This window comes from Sinocyclocheilus rhinocerous, unplaced genomic scaffold (assembly GCF_001515625.1).
Source record: "Sinocyclocheilus rhinocerous isolate Xijiao unplaced genomic scaffold, SAMN03320098_v1.1 scaffold28, whole genome shotgun sequence".
Lineage (NCBI taxonomy): Eukaryota > Metazoa > Chordata > Actinopteri > Cypriniformes > Cyprinidae > Sinocyclocheilus > Sinocyclocheilus rhinocerous.
The window spans coordinates 2,284,532-2,296,980 of NW_015652416.1; the positions used below are offsets into that span (position 1 = coordinate 2,284,532).

Below are 12,449 nucleotides of genomic sequence, written 5' to 3' on the forward strand. Positions count from 1 at the left end.
CTTTCTCGTAACAGAAAGTCATATTTTGATTTGAAACCCCATAACATTTTCCTGAGATGTTGATTTATGACACACAGTTTAAAAATTAGTCAGATTTAAATGATAATTACAAAATATTATCATATTTCCATAAGAGTGTCACTAAATTAATTTCAGACATTTTTGAAGACCAAGGAGAGGGAGTGGAAAAAACTGTGGCATGTACAGTCTCAGAGAAATTCACAAAAATATAATGTCCTCATATGAGGCCGCAGGGTCTTAAGAGATAAAGAGATTGTATTCACAAGACTTGGATTAAACCGCTTGGTTCATATGAATTTGTTTTACGATGCTTTAATGAACTTTTTGGAAGTTTTGGTTACCTTGACTTTCAAAAAATCTTAAATTGTGCTTTGAGGATTAACTAAAGCCTTATGGGTTTGAAATACAGTAACATTATATTAGATGTCAGTGTTTTGGAGGGCTTCGCATGTGGAAATGCAGGGGTTAACTAACTATTTACCAACTAAATCGTAACCGCTTTACAATTCAAAACAAGTATGAAGTATAGTAGTATTCCATTCCAAACACCTTTGAAGCCTTAACTCATTATATGTAAGAGTCAGTTAAGAGAGAATCAGACATTCCACTTGTTCACTTCAGTTCAATACTGAACGAATAGTAAGGCATTGGCCATAATTAAAGACTGTAAAATGCAGGAAATTCAGGAATGCAGAATAGTTATATAATTACCACATTATATTTCCTTATAAAATGCTCTATTATTCAGAGCATACTACGGTCACAGAAAGCCATCATTCAAGAATTGTTTTTGTTAGTGCTCTCAGAGACCTGCCTGCTAACAGGGAGTATAGCTTAAAGACTGACACTTCCTGCAGGCAGTGTTTGGTAATAGGGTGGGTTGTCAATCACAAGCGCTTTCGCGGAGATGACAGCAAGTCTATATATTCTCAATGTTTGGGTGAGAGCGAGGTTATGGAAAACTTTACAGATTTATAGATTTATGACTCAGAACGCATTAATTTTTCAGAGAAGCAGGATGTATTGAAGGCGTACTAGGGATGGGTGTTCTTTCAATCATTTTCATGCATTATCAATTCATGGAGTCAATGATTTGTTTAAGCATTCAGAGACCTTTTGAAAGACTTGAAAGACATTATTATCTTACTGGAGCATTTTCAATTTTTTTTAAATATATATTAAATATTTGTAAATAGTAAAGCTAAAAATAAATTATATAAATTATACATTTATATAGTTATATATAAATGTATAATTATAAAAAAATAATAACAATAATAATAAAAATAAAATAATAATATAAATATAAATATAATAATATAACATTTCAGGGGCAAGAAAATTTTCAATTTTAAAGTAACCTAAATTATGCTATTTGTATTTATTTTTGTGCATTGTATTTTATTTTATTTACTTATTTTTTGGAACTGTAAAGTGATTTACTTGCTGATTTACTTGCTGAATTTTCTTGCTGATTACTATTCAAATGTGTTATATGTTCATACGTGTTTGTGGATTTATTTATTTTTATTTTATTTTATTTTTTAAATATTTTTACAAAAATGGATTTAGAGAAATGGATTTTGAAACATATTTTAGCAAATATTGTTGCCATTTTTTATATATTTTGAAATCTATTTATAAATATGTATAAATATAGAGTTCTGGCATGAAACTCTAGATGGCGCAGTCCGATAGGTCTAACTCAATCTGACCTAATGACATCATTATCACATGGCACAGCTGATTGGTTCTCTTCTGTATCGGTAGCCAATGAGCTCGCTGCTCAACATTCCAATATATGACTAGTGCTAGCTGTAGCAGTTGCAGCTTGCTTCATAAACCCTCCACCTTCCCCAGCTCCACCTGTATAGATCTGCTACGAGGTGATTCACGTATGCTATATGGGGGTTATTTCATGTATGTTATATTTGCAGCAGCAGTATTTCTTACATGCTCACAGCAGCATGTTGTGGATGTATTGGCAGTAGCAAGTCTCTGTACTTGCTCTGCCGCAGCAGCAGCAGCGTAGCAGATCTATTCCTACAAGACCAAATACATTAACATTAGCCAGGTTTCCATCCAAATTTGCGAATTTAACTTATGCGCAAATTGGAATATCGCACAAAACATTTGCGAACAAGCACCGTTTCCATCCAACGAGTCAAAGAGAACAAAATCATCACTTCCTGATAAACTGGCACTATACATCACTAAGAAAAGTAGGAGAAGCTACTGAATATAATAATTTTCCTATATAATAAATTACTTGCACCTCAGAACGAGCAGACGAAACACAATGAATGCGGTTATTGTTTCGGAGGTGGATGCTGCTGTTTGGGAACGCAGTCGTTTAACAGTTCTGGGAGGCAATTATACAGAAATACTTTGATGACAGACTTTGCTTGTGCATTTCAGAATAAACATAACAACATTTCAGATGCTGTGAATGAGATCGGTCCGCTGGTTAGTCAGGTTTTGCCGTACCATAGCGCAAAGCCACATGGACTTTTTTGATGCGCTTGGAGGAATTTATTCGCAAAATGCATTTCTATCTCCCATTATTCGCATTAACCATTTTTTGCTCAAGTCAAAAACCACCTCAAGCGAGCGTAAAGACTTTTTTGCGAATTAAGGCATTTTTATTCAAAATTCAGCGTTTCCATCACTCGATTTTGATGCGATACTTCAAAATGCACATAAAAGCAGGGTGATGGAAACCCAGCTATTGACATGTACATCACCATGCCAATCCCTCCGAGAGTTGTCATGACAGAAATATGTATACACACACGCACACACATAAGTAGGTTTTGTTGTATGTCTTTTTTAATCTCTAGTTAGTTGATAATAGTTGTGTGGTGAAGGATAATGTGTGAAGAGTCAAAATGCATGACATGGCAATGCTTTTACAGACCTTTGTTGTTGACCTTTTTGAAGTTACAATCTTTAGCTTGAGAGGTGTAAAATGTAAAACCTGATATCACACATTTTCTATTAGCCAAATGAATACATGAACAACTAAAGAAAAGTAGCGCATTATTATTATTACATCAGATGCCTAACACAAGATTGTGGCTCATACCCAGTGGGCTTGATCAAGGTGGTGAAGTGTTACTCTAAGATACAAGGTGGGTGCCAGAGACTAAAATAAAAGAGACTGGCATGAAAGATGAAATTAATGGAGGTTTCTGTACCTGTCATTGCAGGAGTGAGACGTGCGGGTAAGAGGGACACCGATGAGGGTGGACTTCCTTTGAAAAATACTTCATTAAGCATCCTCTGACACACTCACATCCTCTAAAGCATATCAAACACAGGGCTCTAAGTTCCTAGGCTCTCAAGACCAACTAAACCCGCCAGACCTGTCATTAGAGCACCATACTAGCAGAGCGTCAAACTTACGACCATCAGAAAGAAAAGTTTGCAGTTAATCCTTCCGACACATGTGAAAGGTGTAGAGAGATCACAAGCAGTGGTGTGAAAAACCCACCTCTTTTTTTTGGCGGAGGCTATGTCATGTTCACATCTAACGACTTATAATCACAATCACAAAGGAAATGACAAGTGAATAGGTGCGTGATCATGATGAGGTAACCACAGAAACACAGGTACATTGTCCCTTCATTGCTAGCTGCTTTATTTAAAGATACTTTATGAAATAAGATGTCCTGACATGAAGAGCAAAATGTTGATCTTGGTCCTCAGAAAGCTAAACTAAATATTACATGAGCCATGGTGTTTCTTATTTATTTTATACAAGGTCTGGATGTTTTTAAAGCATTGTTTTAATGTTTTACAATTTTTAAAAATGCTATACATTTTATATAAACATAGGTCTATTGATTTTCACTATATTTTAATGCGTTTGTAATACATTTTCCTTAAAAAACACTGTGGTCTAAGGCATTTACCTGAAGATATTCAAAAATGTTCTCCCTTTGTGTATATTTAAATTGGTTTCAACAACTTTCCCACTAGGAAAGGTGCTGGTGCTCCCTGCGGCCACTCCATTCCTGCTTTAGTTTAACAACAGACTCCAAAGTCAGTGTAAAAAGTAGAGCTGGGCCTGCGTGACTGATCTTATTACCAAACTACAGATAATGCTCTTATTAAGCGGTGCGTATAGTTACCATTTAGCCTGTGAAAGCCTGACACATGCTCTGGCATTCTAAACTCCAGAGACGCCCTCAACTGGATGCAGTAATTGTGCTTTTCATTCTTAATGATCTACAAACCTTATAGTGCAGAGGCTTTTTTTTTCCCCCATTCCCCCTTCAGAAAGTTTGACCAAAACTGCCCAAGTTAACTGCCTGAGGATGTGTGTAATTGGGAAGTTCAAACTACAAATCTAAAGTCTCTCTGCAAAATGGTTTTGCATTTCTCAGACATGCAGCACAGCCTCCTAGATTAGCCGCAGCTGTATTAGAATATTTACAAAATTATTAAATATGTAGAAGGTTTTTTATATAATAGCAGAAACTGTTTTTAAAAAATTAAACGCTGTCACTATGCAATTATGTTGTGAATGATGCTTGATTATGTGACGTTGTATAAGTGAGAGTGAGATGCTTTTTTATGATTTCATTTTATTTATACTTTATTTATGGTAAGTGGGGTTTATATATCTGATATTCTACATGACCTTGAATGCGGTTTATTCACTAAGTGGGTTTGTACTAGCATTGGTAGGTACTGTACCTTTAGCATTCAGTCCGTAACCACAGAATTCTGTAACTGGTCTTCCTTTTTGAACTGTGAAATATCCTCATCCTCCAAATTTCACAAAGTTTTGAACTGTACCTCTGTTCCTTTAATGAGGAACAGGTTGTCAGTGAGAGCCAGGAGCTGTTCATTTCACAGATGTCAAACCTCTTCCTTCATCAGCATGATCTGCCCAAACTCAAAGCTATTCACATAAAACCACTTTAAAATGAGAATAGTGAAACAGCTCAAACCATTCCCTTCAACAACTATTAACAACTGTAGGGTCATAGTCGATCAAAACAGGCCTACAGAAAGATTTGGTAGGTCTAGAATTTAACCCTAACAGAAGCTATGTTCAGAATGGAATACTAGCTTAGTATTAGCAGTATAATGCCTCTTATTCTTTAAAAATATCTACTGTGATCGCAGGCATTATTCGATGATCAGCATTTCAAAAAAAGCCAATGCAATATTGTTGTCTTCCAACCTCCTTCGAGTGGCACCATATTCTTGAAAACAGTAAGGGCTATTTTGCATTTTCAATTCAAATTTGTATTTAAATATCCAGTCAAATCATGAATCACTTTAACTACTTTAAATAGGTTGAGTTGAGCACTCTGCTATAAAATTTGCATGTTGTGCACAGTATGCATACTACATGCGAGTCTTTGCACCTATTCGTATTACTGCACTGCATCACTGTTAATTTGCATAAAGAGACTTTGCTCATTTTTTGCTGTTGTTTTTTTTTGCCTCAAATCACCAACTCTAAAAATTTAATAAATAAATAATATTACTGTACGTGTATCACAGTTATTCAAAGCTGACAAGATGGGGTTTTAATGGGAAAGCTCACACAAAAATGAGAATTCTGTCATTAATTACTCATCCTCATGTCATTCCAAACCTGTAAGACCTTTGTTCATCTTCAGAAAACAAATTAAGATATTTTTGATGAAATCCGAGAGCTTTCTGACCCTGCATAGACAGCAATGTAACTACCACGTTCAAGACCCAAAAAGGCAGTAAGGACATCGTTAAAATAGTCCATGTGACATCAGTGGTTCAACTGTAATTTTATAAAGCTACGAGAATGCTTTTTGTGCACAATGAAAACAAAATTACCAACTTTATTCAGCAATTTCTGCTCTTCCGCATCAGTCTTTGAGAGTACCGCTATTTATGCGCTTTTTTTTTTTCCAGTGCTATACGACTACAGAGAAAAAAATACAAAAATAAAAAGGTAGGAAAACTTCTATACCCAAAATGAACTGGGCTCGATCAGACTATCTGTGAGTTGGTATACAAAGTATGATTTGAAGTTTTGGGGCAGTCCAAAGTCCACCAGACAATGCATTTTACATCATTTCGTCAAATAAACAAGAAAAATAATACACATTTTTGCTTACACTACCCACACTGTAACAATACAAAGCTGGTTAAAAATTGACTTAGTCTTTAATTAACCAAACAAATGATGTGTGTAATGTTGGACACGTAAGTCACAGTCACATTAGACTTTGAGCATGCAAAATTTCTACATACTCTGCAAAAATTGTAATATGACATCAAACTCTGGCATCTTTTAAAAAAACATGATTTAACATCATCTCCACTTTACAGCAATGCAGCAATTTTTCAGATTCAAAGTTGACTTTCTTTGAATTCAGCTTAGACATCATGCAAAACTTCTACTGGTCAAACGTCTTCATGTGATATGAATTTGCAGGTCAAAGTTCACCAAACTTGAACTAAGAATGCAGCAAAAAAAAAAATTAGCATGAGCTTGTGTTTCCTGTCTCCCACATTCACATGTGTATGGATGGAAGTCAATGGACTGAAAAGTGTAGTGTGGCCAGCCCTTTAATGCACTCAACTGTTGCAGCTTTCCTGAACTCTGATGCTGAATGACAAAATAACCTTATATACTCTAGACATTAGAGTACATAGTGCAACACAACTTCTGGCTTTCTCGCTAGAAATCACTATAAGTGCTAATGCTCCTTTATATATATATATATATATATATATATAGATAGATAGATATGTACAACAGTGACTGTTCTCCATGCACAGATTACAAAACCAGAGTGCAGATATTGATCCACCACCTGATAATGCTGGATACAGCAGTCGAGTATGAATGAAAACTATCAACAGCACAGGAACTCAACAGTCAAAGTGTGAACACCAATGAGTCATAATAGCAAGCTACTGTGACAGGGCTTCAAGAGATGCAATTTTTACAAAATGAGCTCAACATTAGATTCATGGCATTGTTACAGCCACATAAAATACAGTTAACATGAGGCAGTAGTTTGTAATCCTTCAAAACAAGCAAAGCCCTTTGTGTTTCAGGCAGCATATTGTTGATGTCTCATTCCCAGGGGCTTCCCTTAACACATCATCTGTCTCTGTCTCCTTAGAAATAGAAACATATCCTCTATATAAAAAAGACTGACTTTTAAGACATTAGACAAAATAGACATTTTAATATCTATAAAAAGATATAAAAAAATATAGTAGAAATGCACTCTTTACATGCTCTTGAACTGAAAAAAAATATATATATATCTGTTAACCAAACAAGGGCAGTTACAAAACAAGACCTGCATTAGATCTCATACGAAGACACATCACATACCGAAGCTATCATTTGGATTTCTACAAGCTTTCTGGCACCACAGAGCTAATGACTGTCAGATTCACAAGCTAATTGTTCTTTAAAGTGGTTGTTTTTAATGAATCAATAGAACCGATTTGCAAATTGGCCTGCATCAAACTCATGCGTTATCAATCGGTCAGATTACTGAGCTAATAACACTCTCACACGCTGAATCGAAAGTCATCACTTCTGGTAACGCCAAACCGATCCCAAGAGAAAAGAAGATTGCTCTTAATAATAATTGATTGGTGTCAAATAATAACTGGCTATTGACATGTTAAAATAAGACTTTATTTGGTTCTCACAACCAGAGAAATCCTTGCAGAAACAGTCTTTTCTATGGTACAAAACGCTGAAATATTCAATTTAAGTTTAATTTTCAAAACTAAAAAGAACAAAATGGATGGATTTGAACCAACAAAATTAAGTTACCAGATCAAATCTTCATCCAACCAAAAACAACACCACCTTGAACATTTCAGTTCTGTAACCTTAGTATGCTACGATTTAGGCTACCATATATAAAACATGGCTTTCCTCAGTTTTTTGAATGCTGCAAAAGTATTGTGTTTGATTTACAACAATCACATATTAATATATATTTTTCTTATTTTCTCTGTAACATAACTCACATACAGTACACACTAAGATATTAAGTAAAATATGCAGTATTTATGTTAAAAACACAATGTTCTATAATTGCAGTGACATTTCCACCTGATTTTTTCTTGTTGAAAATGAATCTCATCAATAATATATTACACCTACGGTGCAATATTCATTATCTTCTTTCTTATTTTATACAAGGTCATACTAACTGTATAGGCATGGGATTAAATATATATGTTTTACCACAGACTGCTATTTTGTCGATGTGTCAGAAGCCAGTAACACTACCACAAATGAACTGTTGATGATTGTTCAAGATGGGTGAGACCATTACAAAACACGTTACTACTGATTTCATGACACATAACGGTCAAAGATATCTTCAACAACACTGCTATTTCATAATGGACATTCAAAAACTTATATATTCAGATAAAAACATGTAGAAACTAGGGCTGCACGATCAATCAAAATGGAATCGAGATCGCGATTCGACAGAAGCTGCGATTGTCATGCGTATCTTCCAGTGAACCACAGTTCTGTGATCAGCAGTAAATCTCCATCCAAAGGCCAGAGGGCGCTCTCGCGCTGAAACTACAAATACGCCTCGCAGAAGAAACCCAGAAAATGCCTATCGCTGCAGCTGAATAAACAGAAGATTCAACGGCTTTCATTGATTCAACGTGACTAATAAACACACGACTACGACAATATAAGTTCTTATTATTATAATTTTCATTAAAATAAAGTATATTTATATTGCAATGCCTTTATCACTGCTTAGATACTATGAAATATGTTGCGTGCCTTATTCTGTGTAAGAAGCCACATCATCTCACAGAAGGATTTATTTCAAACACTCGACTGACATTATGAAGTGAGTTTGGAGTAAAAATATGTTATTAAATGTGGTATTTTCACATGCTTTCAGATGGAGCAGCATTTACTTCACAGAGCCGTAGTTCACTGAGAAGTTATGCATACAGCTGTCATTATCGCGAACGATTTCTTCGATTTCATAATCGCGCAATAAAATCGTCTGCGATTTTTTTGCGTAACTTGTCAGTGAACTACGGCTATGTGTAGTAAATTCTGCTCCATCTGAAAGCACGTGATGATGATTTCCTGCTGATTACAGAACCGGCTTTTTTAACAAAATGCGCATGACAATCGCATTCGATTAATCGTGCAGCCCTAGTAGAAACTTTCAGTAGCTACTCCCCTCACCACACATGATCTTTCACTTCAGGAAGTGCTTCTCATAAAAGTCCTTTACATACACTATATTAAAATAATACATTTTGCAATAAATCTTTTTTTAAATACATACCTAAAAATACCTCATTAGAGAACAGTGACATTGTCGACAATTTTCGAAATCTAAATAGTTACATTTTCCAGTTTACAGTTAAAAGCATTTTAAAACATATATTTTCTATGAGTTTGTGCATTGAATTTTTAGCCATCTAAAAGTGATTTACAGCATCTGTCACCCCATAACTTTATTATGAATCAACATCCAAGTGATCCAACAGCATTTAACATCAAATTTCAAATAACAACACTGCCAATCTAGGCAATGTTGTTAGCTATGCTCATAGGTAGATGCAAATTAATCAATTCTTCCAAACATTATGTAACAAAATGCTACTCAACAGGCCACAAGCAAGGTATAAAGAATAAGAATAACTCACCGTCATTGCTCTCCTAAATGTCACATGCAAGGATTGCTAAGGATCAGCCGGAGGCCCTGCCAGTGTGTGTCTGTCAACTGCAAACAAGACTTCCTGCTATAAAGGTGTAAACTTCCTGTTTATAGTCCGTTGTGAGATTACTTAAATCTAATCGTGCAAAAGGCTATAAAACTGATAACAAACATTAATGTAACATTACAAGATTCATATCCGGCTACTTTTAACATCCAGTCAGTTTGAGTAGGCCTATATTTCTAATTTCCATGCTGTTGTAGATGTGAGGAAAAGGATTTCATATGATTTTATGACTTTTAAATGTGATCTAACTGCACCATAATCAGATGATGCCATTTTTGAGATGTTCTGTCAACACTGCATGCATAATTAACAAAAAAAGCTAAATAAACATGCCGCTATCATTTATGTCAATTTCTGGCCCACAGATTCTCTTGAAATTTGAATTTGAATCTGCAACTAGTTTCTAATTCATTTTCATCTCTTATTTATAAGTAGAAAATGAGATTCATAAGGTGACTCAAAAGCCTATGGGATGGTGTGTTGAAAAAAATATCACGGCTTCATTTCATTGGACTAGGTTAGCCCAAGGGGAATCTAGGTAGTTTGCCAATAACTAAATCATTGATCTCCTAAGGTTACAGTGAACTTAGAGGGGAATTGCCTTATTTGCGAGTAAGCGAATACCTATGTGATCCAAATCAAACAGACCCGGCCAGTCTGATTAGATTCAAGGGCCTTTAACAATAGGTGGAAAATGACAAATGCAAAATACTTTGACTGTAGCGCTTCCATTCTGTCATGCTGTTTTCAAGTAACTTTGATTTCGTGAAATGGAAACTAACCTTATTTAGTTTCTTACTGGATGTTCCTTCCTTTGGTTACGTCATTTAGGCCATGCAGGTTTTTAGATTATGTTAGCCTAACCAATAGCCAAATAGCTGTTTAGGCTTGTTTTTGCAAACTTGGTCTGACTCCATTCTGGTATGTGTCTTTTCTTATTGAATATCCTGTTTCACTCAGAAATATATCATATTGCTGAAGTAAAAAAAAAAAAAAGTTAAAACAAGCTAGCTTGAGCTAGTTCATGATTATGTTATGAAGATGGAGGATGCATTTGTTTTTATAAAAACAAACGCAACCTACTTATACTCCCTGACCACACATGGATTTTTCACCTCAGGAAGTATTTCTCATAAAAGTGCTATTGGTGTTTTTGTTTTTGTTTTTGTTTTTATTTATATTTTATTATTGATATTTGTATTCTTTGTTTTATTGTTTTATTTTTATGTATATATTCATTAATATTAGTGCTGTCAAACGATTAATCGCGATTAATCACATCCAAAATTAAAGTTTTTGTTTACATAATATATGCGTGTATACTGTTTATATTTATTATGTATATATAAATTGACACACATGAATGTATATATTTCAGAAAAATATGTTATGTTTATATATTAAATATATTAATATGAATTATATGAATATAAATATATACATGTAACTCAATGTACATATTTTCAAAATATACACTGTATGTTGCATTACTATTTAAAGTAATGATTTATGTATTTTAAAAGAGGTCAGCTTTCCTGAAATAACAGTGTTATAATTTCACACTCCTGTTCCCGTACTTAAAGCGCACACGTAAAGCGACTCACTCGCTGTCACATTCTTCAGTGCATTGATGAAAAGTTTGACACTTTCACGGATCATCAAAACCCGCCTCCTCTCGACAGAGGAGAACTGACATTTATCAACGTACAACCATCTATTAGGCGCAAAATCACTGCACACATGAGTCCTTTACTAGAGGACGTTCTGTCCTCGGTTCGCAGTGATCTTCCTGTCCCACTGGGCGTCCCTGCCATATAGTGATGAATAAGCCCTGGGATAATGAGAGGACATACAATGTAGGGCAGGCGGACGCCGCTGCTGCCGGTATGGGGGTTGTTGGGGGCCCTGGGGCCGCAGTTCTCCAGTGAGTACCAGTGAGGCAGGCTCTTCTCCCCTGACTGCCCATGATGCATTGAGCTCCAGTTTGCTACTCTACTACACAGAGAAGAGAACGTGAGCGCTCTCATTTATTATGGACGAGCAAATTAGTGCCATGATGCATGCATTAAACGCCCTGACGGTGGCATTACCTTGTGCATGAGAAAGAAGGAGAGACGGAAAGACTATGACAGCGAAAGAACATCATGCATGTATCATACACGCGGGAGTCGAGAGTTAATGGTTACACAACTGCATTAATAGCTCTTTAATGTGACTCTCGGTCTCCCAGTCGTATTGTATAATGAATAAATGCGCTTTCAAAATCAACAGAAACTGAAGCGGACGTGCCCTTTTCACCTTCTGTTTATTTTCGCTCCAAACAAGTGCATTGGAATTCCAGACGCCGAGTTTTCCCCAGTACACAGGTCTTGTGAAGTGAGACTCAAAGAATCTGTGACACTGGGTCTTTGACAGCTTCTTTCTATTGATTTCTTTTGTCTTTTTTTCCAGGTGTGGTGAGCTATGACCATAAGATGGATAGCCGAGGATGGCATGGAAACATCATTATCTGTAACCTTTGGTTGACTCGGACATTTAAAAAAAGAAGAAGGGGGAAAAAAGGGAAGCGGAGCTCCAGACATATAAAAACTAAAGTTCTAACTTTGTGATTTTTATTTGTATTTATTTATTTAGTTTTTAGTTTTTATCTGATAAAAATGGCTAAGTCCTCAAGC

At 35.4% G+C, this 12,449-nt stretch overlaps 1 long non-coding RNA gene across 3 annotated transcripts in view; it reads right to left on the reverse strand.

Moving 5' to 3' along the window:
• Nucleotides 1-9,775, reverse strand: part of LOC107714963 (uncharacterized) — a 39,505-nt gene extending 29,730 nt beyond the window's left edge. For all 3 annotated transcript variants that reach the window (XR_001637047.1, XR_001637046.1, XR_001637045.1), the window contains exon 1: nucleotides 9,697-9,775. This is a non-coding gene — a long non-coding RNA (uncharacterized LOC107714963). The remainder of the gene's footprint in view (nucleotides 1-9,696) is intronic.
• Nucleotides 9,776-12,449: the final 2,674 nt, after the last annotated feature.